Consider the following 19,732-nt stretch of genomic DNA (forward strand, 5'->3'; position numbering starts at 1 on the left):
GGGGGTGTTAAGTTTAGGGGTTAATAGTTTAATTTAGTGTTTTGCGTTGTGAGGGGTCGGCAGTTTAGGGGTTAATATGTTTATTTAGTTGTGGAGATGTGGGAGGCCGAAGGTTTAGGGGTTAATAGGTTTATTTAGTTGTGGAGATGTGGGAGGCCGGAGGTTTAGGGGTTAATAGATTTATTTAGTGGCGGCGATTTTGGGGAGAGGTGGAATAGGGGTTAATAGCTTTCCTATATTGGTGGTGATGTCGGGGAGCGGTGGAATAGGGGTTAATAATTTTTATTAGTGTCGGCGATGTCGGGAGCGGCAGATTAGGGGTTAATACATTTATTTAATAGTCGTGATGTGGGTGGGCGGCAGATTAAGGGTTAATAGCCTTAATATAGTATTTGCGCTGCGGGAGGGCGGGCGGTTTAGGGGTTAATAGGTAGTTTATGGGTGTTAGTTAGGAGTTTTGTAAAACATTTTTGTGGCGCAAAACTCATAACTACTGCTTTCAGATGGCGGTATGGATCCTGTCGGTATAGGCTGTAATGCAAGCATTTAAGCCTCAACGCACAACCTGTAATACCGGCGCTATGAAAATCCCACGCAAAAACGTCATTTTTTTTGAGTGCGGGATGGACGTTGTGTTACAGGCTAAAATGCTTTCGGTATAGCTATACCGACATGACTCGCAATAGCTACGTTACTGCTTTTACACTGAAATTTGCTTTTTTTCAGCGTTAAAAGCCGCAATGCAAAACTCGTAATCTAGGTGAATGTTAATGAATTTAAGTCTAATACTGGGGTTGATTCCAATCTTTGCAATTTTATTCCAGATATTGGAAACATGGAAATAAATATTTGGTTTTGAACATATTCAGTACTCTACATTTACCCAGCTTCTGTTCCAGCTGCTGAAATCATCTCCTGCACACGTGGATTCAGTCAATAATAAAGATAATCACTACTTTACCTTATATAATAACCAAGCCACTATGGATCTAGCGAAGATGGCAAATGTTACCTGTACCCTTTCTCAGCAAATCTCAACTGAACCTGCTACAGCATGTGGAAAATGTAGAGGCCCAGCCACAGTCTGCTACAGGAATTTCTAGCACTCTTGTTGCTACAGCCTTAACTTCTTGCTGAGGGAGTCTGTTTATTATCTACTCTTGGGGCTCCATGTACTAAGCCTTCAATTCATCCGTCATTGTAGACGCAGATAAACTCGCCGTTACTCGCCGCGGGCGAAATTGTGTCCGCTGTCGCTATGTACTAATAATCCCCCAATAAATAGACACATCTAGCCCGCCGCGAGCAGTGGCGGAATATTGATAAATTTGACGCCTCGCTCGCCTCAGCTAAGCTGATGTACTTAATTTTCAGTTGAATTGTCTGGCCAATTATTAACACGTGACATGCAAGGTGTCACGAACATCATAGTAGTCGCGGGAATAGAATTTTGCTCCTATAAAAGTTCAACTTATCTAAACAACTTTATTATTGTTCAAAAATTTTTGAAGTGTGATTACAGAGCGTTATTTTTGTAATATTTATTTACAATTTGGATATGGATTCATCTTGATCTGAAACCACTTCAAAATCCAAGAATCTTCACTTTTCGCATCAGCAATTATCCCCCTGGTAGTTCGGTGAGCTTCATTGAAACGTACTTGACTGGTCTGTGGTTTGTTATAGGGAGTCAACAGACATTCTGTACATGAGTAGCCTCAATCTCCTAATAGAAGATATACAAATTTAAAATATAGATTACTCTTTAATTACAGTCGACAAATTGGGCGCAATTTATGTACATGGAAATGAGAGACAAATTAGACGCCAGTTATGCTGTAAGTACAATGCTGATATTACTGCCTTTTATATATGTCTAGACTGGCGTCTAGAGTGACTTTCCTATTGTTTTGTACCTTGCCCGCCACCTAAAAGGTGGCGAGGCAAAAATAACGAGGTGGGAGCGGAAATTGTCGCGAGCGGACAAATAGATTTTTTAGTACATTCGATTTTGGCGAGTTGGTGGTCAAATGTGTCTAATTACAGTGAAAAATGGAGAGGTAGCGAGGTTTGGCGGATAAGTACGCTAGCCATTTTAAAGATGCGAGTTTGAACATAGTTGACGATTTTGTACATATCAGTTTGCGAGTTTTGACGCGAGATTTGTTGCGGGTAGCTCGCTGACTGCTTAGTACATGGAGCCCTTGGCGTTGGGAATATGGGACATTTGATTTATTCTGCACCAAATATACCATTACCTGAAAATTTTAGTGGTCATAGACAACCATTTTGCACCTTTATTACAGGTTGTCAAATTCTGTTTTCTGAAAGGCTTGTAAGTTATGCTATAAATGTTGCCAAAGTTTGTACAGCTATAGCCTTACTGACTGGTGAGCCACTGATATGGGCCCATAACCTTATTCAAATATAGAGTAAAGTGCTGTTTGTATCCTGTATAATGATCCATATTGGATTTCTTTTTCTCAGTGTGCTTTAAGGGCTCTACAGCAAAGTAGAATACCTGTGGAGGACTATGTTTGTGATTTTCATTACATTTCCAGTGAAACCAAATGGAATGCTCCAGCTCTCTTAAATCAATTTCATATTGGTCTCTCTGAGTAGCTTAAGGATAAACTCACTTGTATAGGTCCACCCAAACTATGGTCTTATTTATTATTCCAATTGATAGAAGTTTTTAGGAGAGACATCAAGAAGGCTTGCTCCTGAAAACGTCTGGTTCATCTCAAGTGTTTCCAACTTATACCTTTCTTCTTATCTGCAGTTGAATTGCTGCCTTCAGAAGAGCCAATGCAGATTGGAGCCATTAAAGGGACGATTCCTGCTTCTGAACAAGCTAAACACAGGGACTTCAATTTGTGCTTTTATTGTGGCAAGGGTGGCCATTTTTCTTCCTAATTGTCCAGTGAGGCCTAATAGATTATCTAAGGAAGGCAAGTTCCTACAGCTGTGTTTCTTAATACCTCAGTTGTTCCTGTATCAGCCTAATTATCTGTTCCTCTTTTATTTCAGTGGTCAACACAGAGGATCAGAATTAATGCAATTATTGATTCTGGCACCAGTAGATGTTTTATGGACTCTTCTATGGCAACATATCTCTACAAGCAAATGTTTCTCATATTAAGCTATTTGTTGCATATGGCAGCCTTATAAACTGTGGCCCTGTCACTCAGGAGACATTTTCAGTATCTGTATCTTTAGGCTCTGGCCATAAGATGTTACAGTTTGCTGTTGTTGTATCCCGGGTTTCTGCTTACTTTAGAGTTACCATGGTTAAGGTTGCACATTCATGGGAGGTTGTAAGCATTACCTTTGCCTCTGCTTTTTGTAAAGATTCCTGTTTTTTCATCTGCTACACTTTTGGGAATTTGTAAAGATAAGGAGATATTTATTAATGAATCTTATAAATATTTTTCTGCTGTTTTTGAAAAGAAATGAGCTGACCAACTTCCTCCTAATTTTCCTTATGATTGACTGATTGATCAATTTCCTCCTTGTTGTCTTTATGCTTGCCTGATTGATTTGTTTCCTTTTAGAAGTATTTTATCTTTATCGGCTCCTGAGTTACTAGCATTACAATCCATAATAGATACCCTTTGCCACTTATTCCTGAAATGTTGGATATTATTAAGGGGGCTTGGGTTTTTATGAAGATTGATTTAAGATAATTGCAAATAACTTAGTGCATATCAAGGAAGAAGACAGCTTTTTGCACCCATTATGGGCACTTGTTGAATATTTGGTCACACTCTTTGGTTTAAGTAATGCCCCTGCAACAATTTCCTGCTTCTTCAGCTAAACTTTTGGGCTACATTCTCTCTCCAGATTATATTGAAATGGATTCTAAGAAAGTTATTGTTATTTTGAAATGGCGCCAGTCCTTGCCAATTTGAAGGGATAGAGCTATTGGCCATCAAGTATTCTTTAGAAAAATGGAGACCTTTGTTGAAGGGTGTTGTTTAGCCTATGACCATCTTTATAGATTACTGTAATTTAGAATATCTTTGAGCAGGCAGACATCTCCTACCCCGACAAGCCTGTTGGGCATTGTTTGTTTTACCTGCTTTATTTTTGTGACCACCTATCGACCTAGATCTAAGAACAAGAAAATTGATGCTCTCTCTAGACTGAGGTTTCATCAAATTCTGTTTCTTGTTAGGATAGTATTTTTCAAGAGGGACATTTTCTTTTTATTCATTGTTCCTTAATGGAAAAGATTAAGGCTTTTGGTACACCTGCCCTGTTATAAATGTTCCTCTCTCTGGTGTGGAATATTTGCTTTATGTGAAGGAGAGGATGTTTGTTCCCAGTTTCATCTGAATACTATGCAGACTTGATTATAGTATTTATGGATTTCCTCCAGCAGTCTTTACAGAGCTTCCTGCTGCTTCACCCATTCCAGATTTAAATCAATGGTTATCTTTTCTTCTTTTTCTGACAAGAATTCTAGGTTGTTGATGGGCACTGTTGCTTTATATCACTTGGAGAGTGGAAATTTAAAACCATATATAAAATAAGGTAAGTATTTATGTGTAAATTAAAAATGAAAATGCAATTGAAAAACACATTGTATACAAAATAGGATAAGGATATGTCACAGAGTCCAAAGAGGAAGGACTGGAATAGTGTCCCAAAACTTGATTGATTATAGTGTAGTGATGTGATGATCTTCACCCACCTCACAGGAAAGAAGAAAAAGCACAAACTAATGAAGCCTATTAGGGAATGTGGTCACACCACAGAGGAATAGTACTCACACTTTTCTGAGCTATAACTAAGCTCTTAGTTGATAGGCAGATTGGCATAAAGCCCCACGGCTCCCCTAGAGACTCTGGAACTCCAAAGTGGATTAAAGACAATATTTATTCTAAAAACATATTACAGAAATACACAATGTATACACAAGGTAATATCATAATATCATATAAAATATCATAGCATACGAGAAACCGATCTCGAGTCTAGAGGCCAGCATGGTACAAAGCAGGCCTACTAAACAGCGAATACACGGTGTGCCAGAAAAATCTGTGAGTGTATATTTTTTTTAAAGAGAAAGATATCTAGAACAATTACACAAATCGATGAAAGAATTAGAAGAGAAAATTATCTTAGAGACGAAACACTAGAAATAATATATATTTATAAAGAAATATCTAGAAAGTAATTACTAAAAGGACCATAAATTAAGAAAGAATGTTCTTTTAAAGTTGAAGATAATAGAAAATATAAGAATAGACATCTTTTAGTCTAATGTGACAAAAGTTATTATAGGAAGGATCTTTTAAATCATTTAGAAATAGAGATTAACAATCTGAGTTTTAAGGAACTTGAAAAGGAAAGAATTGGAGAATCTTATTGAGTTGACTAAGGAAGAGCTCCTTAAAGGGGCACTGAACCCAAATGTTTTCTTTTGTGATTCAGATAGAGCATGTAATTTTAAGCAACTTTCTAATATACTCATATTATCAATTTGTATTCGTTCTCTAGCTATCTTTATTTGAAAAAGAAGGCATCTAAGATATTTTATTGGTTCAGCCAATGGACAGCACTTGTTTATTGGTGGGTGAATTTATCCACCAATCAGCAAGAACAACCCAGGTTGTTCACCAAAAATTGGCCGGCATCTAAACTTACATTCTTGCATTTCAAATAAAGATACCAAGAGAATGAAGAAAATTTAATAATAGGAGTAAATTAGAAAGTTGCTTAAAATTGCATGCTTTATCTGAATCACAAAAGAAAAAAATTTGGCTTCAGTGTCCCTTTAAGGTTAAATTAAATAAATTAGATAGATAAGACTATTTGTCACAAGAAAACAAACCAAATACAGAAAACACTGTATCACATATGTAGAGAGCAACTGAGCCCAAAGAAAAAACATCTGGTAATTATGGAGTTACAAACAATACAGGAAGTCCCATCAGGGGATATGAACAGAATAGAATTACAGGGGGGGGGGGGGTTGACATTATATACCCCAAAATCCTAATAAAAATAAGTAATGATTTAAAAGAAAACCATCAAGGAATAGGGAAGCCTCTTAATAAATAATATTCCAATATAGTAACGAAGATAAGGCTTACTCCCCTGAGAAATATGGAAAAATATGATTTAAGTCCTAGTACCTCTAGAGATATGAGAAAAGAAAGACCTAAAAAAGAGATGTAGATGATAAAAAAGTATTTTTAGAATAGGATCAGGGCAAAACTGAAATCACACTTAAAGTAAAAGGAGAGTATCCAAAAGAAAGGATGCAGAGGATGTGGTTTACAAAAAAACAAACAAAAACAAGCGACAACATTAAGAGAGAACCATGGGATTTTTAATCTAAGTAAGGCTAACTGATTAAGGCTCAAAAGTAGTGATGTAGCGAACATAAAAATTTGGGTTCGTGAACGTCGAACGCGAACTTCCGTAAATGTTCGCGAACGGGCGAACCGGGCGAACCGCCATAGACTTCAATAGGCAGGCGAATTTTAAAACCCACAGGGACTCTTTCTGGCCACAATAGTGATGGAAAAGTTGTTTCAAGGGGACTAACACCCGGACTGTGGCATGCCGGAGGGGGATCCATGGCAAAACTCCCATGGAAAATTACATAGTTGATGCAGAGTCTGGTTTTAATCCATAAAGGGCAGAAATCACCTAACATTCCTAAATTGTTTGGAATAACGTGCTTTAAAACATCAGGTATGATGTTGTATCGATCAGGTAGTGTAAGGGTTACGCCCGCTTCACAGTGACAGACCAAACTCCCCGTTTAAAGGGACAGTCTACGCCAGAATTTTTATTGTTTAAAAAGATAGATAATCCCTTTATTACCCATTTCCCAGTTTTGCATAACTAACACATTTATACCAATATACTTTTAACCTCTGTGATTATCTTGTATCTAAGCCTCTGCAAACTGCCCCTTTTTTCAGTTCTTTTGACAGACTTGCAGTCTAGCCAATCAGTGCCTGCTCCCAGATAACTTCTCGTGCACGAGCACAGTGTTATCTATATGAAATACGTGAACTAACACCCTCTAGTGGTGAAAAACTGTTAGGTAGAGTCAGAGGCGTGCATGTGTTCTGAGCACTTTATGACAGCATACTGAGGTAGAGTCAGAGGCGTGCATGTGTTCTGAGCACTTTATGACAAAGAGGTGGACTTCAAGGTCTAAGAAATTAGCATATGAACCTCCTAGGTTAAGCTTTCAACTAAGAATACCAAGAGAACAAAGCAAAATTGGTGATAAAAGTAAATTGGAAAATTGTTTAAAATGACATCTCTATCTGAATCATGTTTAAAATGACAGCTCTATCTGAATCATGAAAGTTTATTTTGGCCTAGACTGTCCCTTTAACGCACCGCAAACAACCGCAAACAGTCCATTTGCACAATCGCAAACTCCCCATTTGCACAAGGTTGGATACCAAGCTAGCCATGTCCCGTTCCTTGTCCTCACTGATGTCATTGAAGGTCTCTTCCTCCACCCAGCCACGTATAACACCAAGGGTCCCCGAAACGTGATAACAAGCCACCTGGGACGCCTGCTGTGTTTGGTCTTCCACCTCCTCAAAGCCACCTTCCTCCTCTGACTCCTCTTCTTCAGACTCCTCTGTCTGCATTGCCTCTCTCTGCGTTATTATAAGGTGTGTTAAGTAGTACTATTCCTATCAGTTTAATCCCTGTTACGTCCCCTATCAGGGGACGTGTGTATGGCATCGATTTTAGGAACTGGGAGATGGAAAAAGATGCTTGGTCGGTCGGTCCTCCTACTTCAAATTTGGGGCACTGCGGGTGCAATCTAATGTGCCACCAGATAGGAGTGGTGTGTTAAGTAGTTCTATTCTTATCAGTTTAATCCCTGCTACGTCCCCTATCAGGGGACGTGTATATGGCATCGATTTTAGGAACCGGGAGATGGAAAAAGATGCTTGGTCGGTCCTCCTACTTCAAATTTGGGGCACTGCGCGTGCAATCTAATGTGCCACCAGATAGGAGTGGTGTGTTAAGTAGTTCTATTCTTATCAGTTTAATCCCTGTTACGTCCCCTATCAGGTACAGATATGAGTGGCACTGTGCACTGGCAGAAGTTGGCAGAGTAGACGCTGTAGGCCTGACACACACGCTTGCAGACAACTAACTGCTATTCAATCTATTACAGTCAAAAAAGTGTTGTTTTTTTTAAATCTACACTACTGTTACACCAGATATGAGTTGCACTGGGGTGACACTGTGCCCTGGCAGGCAGGCACTGAAACGCACACGTGTGAAGGAAACTGACTGCTATTATTTCACAGTCAAAAAAGTGTTGTTTTTTTAAATGTACACTACTGTTACACCATATATGAGTTATTATTATTATACTTTATTTATGAAGCGCCAACATATTCCGCAGCGCTGTCCATGGATACAATTCATTTAAATAAAACAATACAAGACTTGTAAAAGACAGGACAAAATTTACAAACACATACAGGAGGGATTGAGGGCCCTATTCCCGTGGGAACTTACAATCTAGAAGGGTAGGAGGTTGAGAAAACAGGAGGTGAGGACTGCAAGATTTGGAAAGATGTTAATACAGAGTTAGATGAGGGAAATGTTAGGTAAGTAAAGTTAATTTATTATTGAATTGGGTGGTAGGCTTCCCTGAACAGAAAAGTCTTCAGGGAACATTTAAAGGAAGACAGATTAGGGCAAAGCCTGACAGCACGAGGGAGAGTGTTCCAGAGGGTAGGTGCTGCACGACAGAAGTCCTGCAGTCTAGCATGAGAGGAGGTGATACTTGCGGATGCAAGGAACAGGTCATTGTTGGATCTTAGTGGACGAGCTGGAGTATACTTGTTTATTAGAGAGGATAGGTAGAGGGGAGTGGCGTTGGTGAGAGCTTTGTATGTAAGGGTGAGAATTTTGAATTTAATTCTGCTGTGAATGGGGAGCCAATGAAGGGACTCGCAGAGAGGTGCAGCAGATGCAGATCGATGGGAAAGGTGGATCAGCCTGGTGGAGGCATTTAGGATGGATTGAAGGGGGGAGAGGCGGAAAAGAGGAAGGCCAGCGAGTAGGTTATTGCAGTAGTCAAGTCGGGAGATAACAAGGGAGTGGATTATTTGCTTTGTGGTGTCAGCACTCAGAAAAGGGCGAATTTTGGAAATATTGCATAGATGGTTGCGGCAGGATGTAGAAAGCGATTGGATATGGGGGACGAAGGATAGATTTGAGTCAAGTGTGACTTGGGGCGATGGGGAAATGGTGATGCTGTCAACAGGGATAGAGAAGTCAGAAGTCGGTGTAGAACTTGAGGGGGAGATAAGAAGGGGCTCAGTCTTGGACATGTTAATCTTTAGGTGGTGAGAGGCCACCCAGGAAGAAATATCAGATAAGCAGTCGCTGACATGAGAAAGGACAGAGGGAGAGAGAGCAGGGGTGGAGAGGTAGATCTGGGTGTCATCAGCATAGAGGTGATATTTGAAGCCATAACTATTGATAAGTTTACCCAGCAAAGAAGTATAGATGGAGAAGAGTAGAGGACCCAGAACAGATCCTTGAGGTACTCCAACAGACAGAGGCATAGGAGAGGAGGAGTCACCGGCAAATGACACAGAAAAAAAGACCTGTGGGAAAGATAGGAGTGAATCCAGGAAAGAGCAGTGTCACAGAGGCCAAAAGAGCTAAGGGTCTGTAAGAGGAAGGGGTGGTCAACTGTGTCGAAGGCAGCTGAGAGGTCGAGTAAGATGAGTATAGAGTAGTGGCCAATATTTTTTGTAGAGAGAAGATCATTTGTAACCTTGATAAGGGCAATCTCAGTTGAATGTTTTGGGCGGAAACCGGATTGCAGTGGGTCAAGCAAGGAGTTGGTGGACAGGAAGTGGGTTAGGCGATTGTAAACTACTTTTTCAAGGAGTTTTGATGTTAGTGGAAGCAGTGATATGGGGTAGATTGAAGAGAGAGGGGGCGGGATCGGGGGCGGGGTTGTCGGGAGCGCAAACGGGAGTGCGAGCGTGCACAGGGAGCGGCGGGCGGGCATGTGCACGGGGAGGGAGCGGGTGGGAACCGCTATACTACAGAAAAAAGTTGATTGATAAGTGGGAGACAGGGGGGGGGGCAGCAGACAATGTTAATTGTAAGGGATCTGGGAGGGGGTGGTGGTTTGTCTATGGGGGGGAAGCTACACTGCCAAAAAAAAAATAAAAAAATATAAAAAAAAGGCATTTTTTTCTAAACTGGGTACTGGCAGACAGCTGCTAGTACCCAAGATGGCTCCCAGTAAGGTAGAGGGGGAGGGTTAGAGAGCTGTTTGGGGGGGATCAGGGAGGTTGGGGGCTAAGGGGGGATCCTACACAGCAGCATATGTAAATATGCTATACATTATTTATTTATTTTTAAATATACCTTTTATTTTAGTACTGGTAGACTTTCTGCCAGTACTTAAGATGGCGGGACAATTGTGGGATGGGGGAGGGAAGAGAGCTGTGGGGGAGGGATCCTGGGGTGTGATGTCTCAGGTTAGGGATGGTTAGACTCGGGGTTCATGTTAGGGTGTTAGGTGCAGACATAACTTTTATTTTCCCATAGGAAACAATGGGGCTGCGTTAGAAGCTGGATGCTGCTTTTTTGCAGGTGTTAGGTTTTTTTTTCAGCCATCTCAGCCCCATTGTTTCCTATGGGGAAATCGTGCATGAGCATGTTTTAGCCAGCTTACCGCTACCGTAAGCAACGCCGGTATTAAAATGAGATGTGGAGCTAAATTTGCTCAACGCTCACTTTTCTGAGGCTAACGCAGCCATTCAGAAAACTTGTAATACCAGCGTTGTTTAAAGTAAGCGCCGGAAAAAAAAGGCTTGTTAGCAACGCACGGTTTTAACGACAAAACTCGTAATCTAGCCGAAAGAGATCTGATTATGGATTTACAACAGAATAATGAAATAGTTATAAAACCTGCAGATAAAGAAGATATACCTAAATATCTCACAACTTGCAATAATATTCTAAACAATAAAAAGGTATACAAATAATAACACCACAATTATTATTATTATCGGTTATTTGTAGAGCGCCAACAGATTCCGCAGCGCTATAAACAAAGGGGAGTACAACAAAACAATTAAAGGGATCAAATGGGTAGAGGGCCCTGCCAAGAGTTGCACTGTTGTAATCCACTCTTAAGAAGGTGATCTACAAACAGCTGGACTCTTAGGCTTACATGCTAAGGGGGTTCAGGGGATAGCAATGGAGGAGTGGAACTGGTACAAAGTAAGGTTAGCATAGGTTGTATGCATCCTTGAACAGTAGAGTCTTTAGGGAGCGCTTGAAGCTTTCAAAACTAGGGGAGAGTCTTGTGGGGTGAGGCAGAGAGTTCCACAAGATGGGAACCAGTCTGGAGAAGTCCTGTAAACGTTGAGGTACCCAGAGAGGAGGAGAGTAGGTCATGAGCAGAGCGAAGGGGACGGGAGGGAGAGTATCTGGAGACAAGGTCTGAGATATAGGGGGGAGCAGTGCAGTTGAGGGCTTTGTATGTCAGAGTAAGAGTTTTGTGTTTGATCCTAGAGGCAAGAGGAAGCCAGTGAAGGGATTGGCAGAGAGGAGCAGCAGATGAAGAGCGACGTGTAAGGAAGATGAGTCTGGCAGCATTCATTATGGATTGTAAGGGAGCTAGGCGGCAGGTGGGGAGACCAAAGAGGACAGAGTTGCAGTAATCAAGGCGGGAAAGAATGAGAGAGTGGATTAAAATCTTAGTTGTATCTTGTGTAAGGAAGTGTCTAATTTTGGAGATGTTTTTAAGGTGGTAGCGGCAGGCTTTAGCCAAGGACTGAATGTGAGGAGTGAAGGAAAGATCTGAGTCAAATGTGACCCCAAGACATCGGGCATGCGGGGTAGGGGTAATGATGGAGTTGTCGACAGTTATAGAGATATTGGGGGTGGAGATGTTTGAAGAAGGGGGGAATATGAGGAGCTCAGTTTTGGAGAGATTTAGCTTGAGGTAGTTGAGAGAACATCCAGGAAGAGATGTGAGAAAGACAGCTAGTGACACGGGTTAGCAAGGAAGGAGATAGGTCTGGTGCAGAGAAGTAGATTTGGGTGTCATCGGCATACAAATGATATTGGAAACCGTGGGACTTAATTAGGGAGCCTAGTGATGACGTATAGATTGAGAAGAGAAGGGGACCAAGGACAGAGCCTTGCGGTTCTCCGACAGAAAGTGGTGACGGGACAGAGGAGGCCCCAGAGAAGGCTACACTGAAGGTATGGTTTGATAGGTAGGAAGAGAGCCACGAAAGGGCTGTGTCACAGATGCCGAAGGATTGGAGGGTTTGGAGCAAAAGAGGGTGGTCAACAGTGTCAAAGGCTGCGGACAGATCAAGGAGGATAAGCAGAGAGAAGTGGCCTTTTGATTTTGCTGTAAGTAGGTCATTGGTGACCTTAACAATAGCTGTCTCTGTGGAGTGATAGGGACGAAATCCAGATTGCAGCGGGTCAAGAAGGGAGTTTAACGTAAGGAAATGGGATAGGCGTGCATATACTAGTTTTTCGAGAAGCTTTGAAGCAAGAGGGAGGAGGGAAATAGGGCGGTAGTTGGATGGGGAGGTAGGATCAAGGGATCAAGGGAAGGTTTTTTGAGGATAGGTGTGACCAGTGCATGTTTCATCGATGAGGGAAATGTACCAGTGCTGAGGGAGAGGTTGAAAATGTGTGTCAGTATAGGGGTAAGGGTAGCAGAGAGGGAGGGGAGTAGCTGTGAGGGGATAGGGTCAAGGGGACAGGTAGTGAGGTGAGAGCGCAGAATAAGTGCCGAAACTTCTTCCTCAGTAACAGGGGAGAATGAACTAAGTTTCAGGTTATGAGGGTTGTGGTTGAGTGAGAGTATTTGAGAGGGGGAGAGAATGGAATTATGTTGAGAGCTGATTTCATGTCTGATGGAGTTAATTTTGTTAATGAAGTGACTGGCAAAGTCTTGAGCTGACAGAGAAGTTGTATTTGGAAGTGGGGGAGGGTGGAGGAGAGTATTGAAAGTGGAGAACAGACGTTTTGGGTTTGAAGAAAGATTAGAGGTAAGAGTAGAGATGTAGTGTTGCTTGTGGAGATTAAGGGCAGAATAGTAGGAGTTCAAGATGAATTTGTAATGAAGAAAATCAGCTGATCTCCGTGATTTTCTCCAATGCCGTTCAGCAGTACGGGAACATCTGCGTAGGTACCGTGTCAGAGGAGTATGCCAGGGCTTGGGATGAGTGTGTGATTTCCGAGCAATGGTAAGAGGGGCGAGATTGTCAAGGACGGATATAATGGTGGAATTATAGTGGCAGATAGATTGTTCAGGGCAGGAAAAGGAGGAGAAGGATGAGAGGAGCGGTTTAAGGGAATTAGCAAGTTGTTGCTGATCTAAAGACATAATGCTTCTGTGAAGTTTGGTGTGAGGAGTAGAAGGAGGGAGAGTTGTAGGAAGGGATGATATGTTGCAAGTAAGGAGATGGTGGTCAGAAAGAGGAAAAGGGGAGTTTGAGAAGTTTGAGAGAGTGCATCGATAGCTAAAGATCAGGTCAAGAGAGTGACCGTCTTTGTGAGTGGGAGAATCAGTCCATTGTGACAGACCGGAAGAGGAAGTGAGTTGCAGAAGTTGTTTAGCAGATGAGGCAGTGGGATTGTTAAGGGGGATGTTGAAGTTGCCAAGAATGAGGGCAGGGGTGTCTGAGGAAAAGAAATAGGGTAGCCAGGCAGCCAAGTGATCTAGAAATTGAGTTGAGGAGCCAGGGGGTCAGTATATGACTGCAACACGTACAGAGAGAGGGGAGAATAAGCGAATCATGTGGGTTTCGAATGAAGGAAAAGTGAGGGAAGAGATAGGATGTATTTGTTGAAAGGTGCAACGAGAGGAAAGTAAAATACCTACACCACCTCCTTGTCTGTTACCAGACCTAGGAGTGTGGCTGAAGTGGAGACCCCCATGTGACAGAGCAGCAGTGGATGCTGTGTCTAGGGGAGAGAGCCAGGTTTCTGTTAGGGCCAGAAGGTTGAGGGAGTGGGAGATGAAGAGGTCATGTATAGAAGTGAGCTTGTTGCAAACAGAACGAGAGTTCCAGAGTGCACAAATGAAAGGGGTAGTGGCTTTAGATGCAAGAGGAATGTGAGTAAGGTGTGCAGAGTTTTGTTTTCTGAGTCTATGGGATGGTACACATGGATGTGCACTGCTTGTCAGTGGTTGGGGACCAGGATTAGGGGAGATGTCACCAGCAGTAAGTAGAAGCAAGAGGGAGAGTGACATGAGATGAGATACAGATTTGCAGTAGTGAGACTGCTTTTGAGATGAGCTGCAGGGGGGAGAGAGAGTGTTTAGGAATAGGTAAAGTTCATGAGTAGAAAAGTAAGGTAATTTTAAGAGAGATGGGCTAATGAACAGTGCAGGTTGAGAGGGAGAAGGAGTAATTGAATAGTGTAGTTTGTTATAGAGACAAAGGGTAGCAAAAAGGAATATGAATATATTGAGCATTTTTACAGAATTGGGAACCAGTTAAAAGCATAAGACACAGAATTACTGTAACAATTGCATAAGGGAACAAAATGTATATGAAACATAATATAACAATAGTACTGTGTATTCTATAGGGTTAAGGGAATGGAAGGATGTGCTGATCAGTGTTTGCACTTGTCATTTCAGGAGAGTGAAAGTTGTGTGGGAGACTATCTATAAATGAGGAAATGAGCTTGGGGGGTGGGTGGGGTGAGGGGTAGGGTGGGAGGGAAGCTGTTTTCCAGAAGGGTACCTGTAGTAAGTTAGAGGGCAGTTGAAGCAGCTGAGTGGAAAAGTCTGTGTATTTTCTATGAGTTTTGGGAGAGGATGTGTTTCAAATCAAGCTGAAGGAGAGAGCTATATTAGGTTAATGATGGTCCAGCAAGAGTGTGTTAAAGGAGTGGGAGGGTACATTTAAGCTGAGGTTCAATCATGCAGAAACAAACAAAAAAAAAAGCATCAACAAAATATTACAGAGATAAGACTGAGGAATACCAGGGGTGAAATAAGACCATTAAACAAATAGACAGATAAATGGGCAAGAGCTGCTTAAACTAACTTAACATAATGGCAGACATAAAGTTGATAAAATATGCAATGAGCTAGAGGTATGCAAGTTATGACTAGCACAGCCTGTAATTACAAAGTCATGGTAGTATATACATTTAAAATAAAAACAAAACAAAAGGAATTATCACTAAATATACAAACACATACAATTAAACAACTTGGTAGGTAAAATATAATGAAGCTGTTTTCCAGAAGGCTACCTGTAGTAAGTTAGAGGGCAGTTGAAGCAGCTGAGTGGAAAAGTCTGTGTATTTCCTCTGAGTTTTGGGAGAGGATGTGTTTCAAATCAAGCTGTAGTAAGTTAGAGGGCAGTTGAAGCAGCTGAGTGGAAAAGTCTGTGAATTTTCTCTGAGTATCCTTAATGATAAAGACGTAGCATATCTATCTCCAGACCACCCTAAAATTGTATTGTTTTATAGCTTACCTAAAATACATAAATACCTTAATGATCCACAAGGGACACCTATTATCTCAGGAATAAATTAGTTGATTCTTGTTTTTCAAAATTATGTTGTTAAATTGCCCTCCTATTTGAAGGATTCCACAGACGTGTTGAATCTTTTGTCTTCTATGATCTGGGAAGAAAATGTTCTATTTGTAACCTTTGATGTTACATCATTGTTTACATGTGTAAGACACAGTGATGTCTTGGAGGCTTCTTCTTACATTCCGCTGCTTTTTACATTGCAGGAAGCAAGCTCACGTGTGCGAAAGCCACTATGCTTTAATAAGAGAATAAAGTCAGACATTCCAGGTCAAAGCCACACAGGGAAAACAGTACAGTATCAGAATACAAATGTAATATCCATAGGCAAGCCAGTGTTAGTTTATCAAAGTCAGGCCAAACTAAGGTATTAAACAAAAACAAAATTAAGGCCTAATTAATCTTCTAGGCCAACTTAAAAGTACAGCACACCTAATTGCAGCAGGAACAGAAAGCACTCTCTTTGACAAAAGCCTGTTATGACACTCTGTTCATCTCAGTGGAACTGTTTTAAGTGCGCTAGGTTAGTGATATTTATGTATCTCTTATCAGAAGAAATTCCTGCAGATTCTTTGGTGCAAGGTCTTAATTGGAGGTGTTATAAGGTCATCTCTGCCTCCCATTCAATGCTTGATTTTCCTGCATAAAAGTCATAGCATTCTTGTTCTCAGGCTGCATTTCTGATCTTGACCCTGGACTGCCTTCTAACCAATGCCCCTTGCCTAACCATTGCCTATGTTCTTTGGACTATTCTATAGTTTTACCCTTTTATTATGAATTTTGGCTTGGCAGCACCAAGACTCAGGATGTAAAACAGTAAATCTTTTATTGTAGCAAAAGTTAAAAGCACAAAAATGGCTCAAAGGCCATACAAGCACACACAATTAAAATAATCTGTTGTGTGTCAGGATACAACGCAGATGCGTTTCATGAGCATGCTCACTTGATCACTGCATAGAGATCGCTGCCACAGACGACATCTGCGCCATGCTCGACCGAGGAGAAACTGCCGCCCTGATTCTCCTAGACCTCTCAGCAGCCTTTGACACTGTCGACCACAACACCCTCAGTTTGAGGGCAGACAGTTTCCCCATGGGTGGCTTATTGGTGAGTACTTGTGCACAACATGGTTAATTAGTTAGACAATTGCCACTGTAATCTTCAAAAACAGTTGTGTTTGTGTAATGTGCAAAATGTGCAGCTATAGGATGCGATTTAACCATTTATTTGTCTCTTTCTGCAAATGTCTAGTTTTAGCTCCAAACAGATATGTAGCATGTCCTAGCTTAAATGTGGAGCTCTAGGACGCTATTGAACCATTTCTTTCTCTTTTAGCAAATGTCTAGTTTATGTGAAAACTGCATATATAGCATGTCATAGCTTAAATGTGCAGCTTTAGGATGCGCTTTAACCATTTAATTGTCTCTTTCAGCAAATGTCTAGTTAATGCTATTTTAGTGTTCACAAATGCATTGTTTCTTATAAAAATGTATTTAAATTTAATAATTTTTTAGATATTTGTAATTTTTGACATTTTGTTATGTTCAGTATTTATAGGTGATTCGGGTTACATGAGCCGGCCTTGGCTCATTATGCCTATACGTAACCCCACAGACGATGCCCAGGAGCGCTACAATCGGGCGCTCAAGCGGACTAGGGCTTTAGTGGAGAGGATATTTGGGTTCCTCAAAATGCGCTTAAGATGCCTGGACAGGTCTGGAGGAGCCATAATAAGGTGGCAAATATCGTTATAGCCTGCAGCGTCCTGCATAACATAGCTCAGTGAGCTTGGATGCTGCAGGCTGTCCAGGCGCCCCGAGATCTCCTCCAAGATGAGGAGGATGAGCCAGTTCTACAGGGGCAATTCCGGGACGAGGGGCTCAATGTCAGAGCAAACATCATCAACTGCAACTTCAGACGGTAAATACTAGAAGTTATATAGGAGCATTGCAAATATGTGTTCAATTTATGGAAATGAGAAGTAGAGAATTGTGCAAACATGTTAGGATTGTTCAACAAATGATTAGATAAAAATCTAATTTGATTTTTTTATTATCATAGGTAATTTATACATCAGATGATTCTGGCATGGGCTCCTGTAATGACTTTGCCACCTGATTTACAAAGACAACATCAGATGGTAAGTATATACAATATATGGCTGGGGGGGGGGGTTTGGCACAATGATCCATCATATGGCATACAATTTTAAATGTAGTACTTAGTTTACACGTTACAGATTTTTAGATAGTCAGAAACGGATACTCTAGCAATACTATGTGCTTCCAAGTCATACATCAGAGGTTAGGTCTGCACAATGTATGACTCAGCTTTACACTTGATTGCTAGAACATAACACAAAAGATGCTACATACGCTTAGTAAGCTATTGATATAAATAGTTTCAGAAATGGTTGGGGGGGGTGCAGAAACAAGTCACACATTTTTATTAATGATTTTATTTTCAATTTATTTTCAATTTATTTTACATAATCCCAGACTGAAAGTGAATAATACCAATGTGATCATGTCTGTGGCATTGTCTTTCAACTGTGCTGACTTTGAAAAACATACAAAGACACATTCACATGGTAAGTGGCAAAAATTCTATGGAACAAGACTGTGGATGCAGAATGTATCCTATGGGAGACCCTTATGGTTTATAATGTTATTTTTATTTTTAGATGGTATTTCACAATCCTCTTTTTGGAAAATAATGAATAGGACACATAATGAAGATAAACTGAGATTTGGAAGAGAATTGCCTTTCAAAGACCTAACATCCGGGTTAGTTTGCACAATGCATGCTATTTAAGAATCATAGGAGGAATAATGTTTAAATAATTCAGAATATATCATGTCCTATTTTAGAAAATATTTTGTAGAAACATTACCCCTACTTTGTGCTAGAGAGGACTCAGATTTAGAGAAATCAGACAGATAAAGGGATACATTTTATAGTTGACATTTAGGTATATTATTATTTGAAGGGACATGAAATATTACATTCAATTATGTCCCTCATACAATAGAATAATTTTATGTTTTAAAAATTTGATATGCATTATTTTGTCTAATTTTAGATGCTAATATGTGTAGTTCAAATATTGATTAGACAATTTAATGGGATTAAATTTAAATTATGGAGAAATATAGATTTCCAGTCTGAACCTGTTTTTAAAACAACAATACATGTTAGAGCATAGACAGAAGATGAATTTACAATTATTAGATTTAATGAATATTTTTAGACATGTGTTCATTAAATAACCCAATTGACTAATGTTTTTAATATTTCTTTTCTTTCTTTTTCAGATTTTCATTTTTGATGATTTACCCTCAATTTTTTTAATTACATTTACATACTATATCTTTCACATTTATTTATTGAAATACATATTATTTGATACATCTCTATCCCAGTAAGATAAGAAGAAATACATCCCTGATAGCAAATATCCTAATTTGGATTAATTTCTTGAATGAAAAAATATCAACACATCTTAAGCAGATAATGTTAAAGTCAAGTATCTTACAAAATTTAAGGTGGAGTTAGATACAGCCATCTATGATTTGATTGTGTGATTTGTAGATGTCAAAATCATAAAATGTTTATGACGAGGATATGTAGTATAAATTATAGATAACAACTTAGGTAATTTCACTTTAAAGAAATGAAAGTGTTTAACTTGTTACATAAAAGTGACAGTGTAGATTAATGTTATATTTACATTCTAATATTTATAATCTTTCTTAGGTATCCATAAGCATTCTTAAAATAAATATAGGTTATTATGCTTTAATTATTTGCAAGGTAATATAGTTTAAATTATCTTTAAAAAAAAACACAAATTAATTTAACATTTATAACAAGCTAGTTATTGTATGCCATATTGATGAGTTTTCACTCTAGTAGAGTCATTTGAAGGGTCAGTTAACTATAGATATCTCAAAATTTAATTTCTCACACATATATTCCTTTACCTGTTGGAGTGTATCACATATCTATAGGTATTTCCGGTACCCTTTATTTTATTTTTTTTTAAATATTTTCAAATGTTAACTCCACCTATTCCTAATGTTTTTGTCCTTAAAGGGACATGAAACCCAAAATTCTATTTCATGATTCAGACAGAGAATACAAATTTAAACAACATTCAAATGTACTTC

At 39.9% G+C, this 19,732-nt stretch overlaps 1 protein-coding gene and 1 long non-coding RNA gene across 5 annotated transcripts in view; both read left to right on the top strand.

The window, feature by feature from the left end:
• Nucleotides 1-19,732, top strand: part of LOC128663538 (F-box/LRR-repeat protein 12) — a 495,942-nt gene that overhangs the window by 126,465 nt on the left and 349,745 nt on the right. The gene's annotated exons all lie outside the window — the stretch shown is intronic.
• LOC128663539 (uncharacterized) lies at nucleotides 17,135-18,343 on the top strand. The gene is made up of 4 exons (XR_008402880.1): nucleotides 17,135-17,483; nucleotides 17,625-17,703; nucleotides 18,062-18,153; nucleotides 18,247-18,343. It is a non-coding gene; the product is annotated as an uncharacterized LOC128663539 (long non-coding RNA).

Source organism: Bombina bombina, chromosome 6 (assembly GCF_027579735.1).
Source record: "Bombina bombina isolate aBomBom1 chromosome 6, aBomBom1.pri, whole genome shotgun sequence".
Taxonomy (NCBI): domain Eukaryota; kingdom Metazoa; phylum Chordata; class Amphibia; order Anura; family Bombinatoridae; genus Bombina; species Bombina bombina.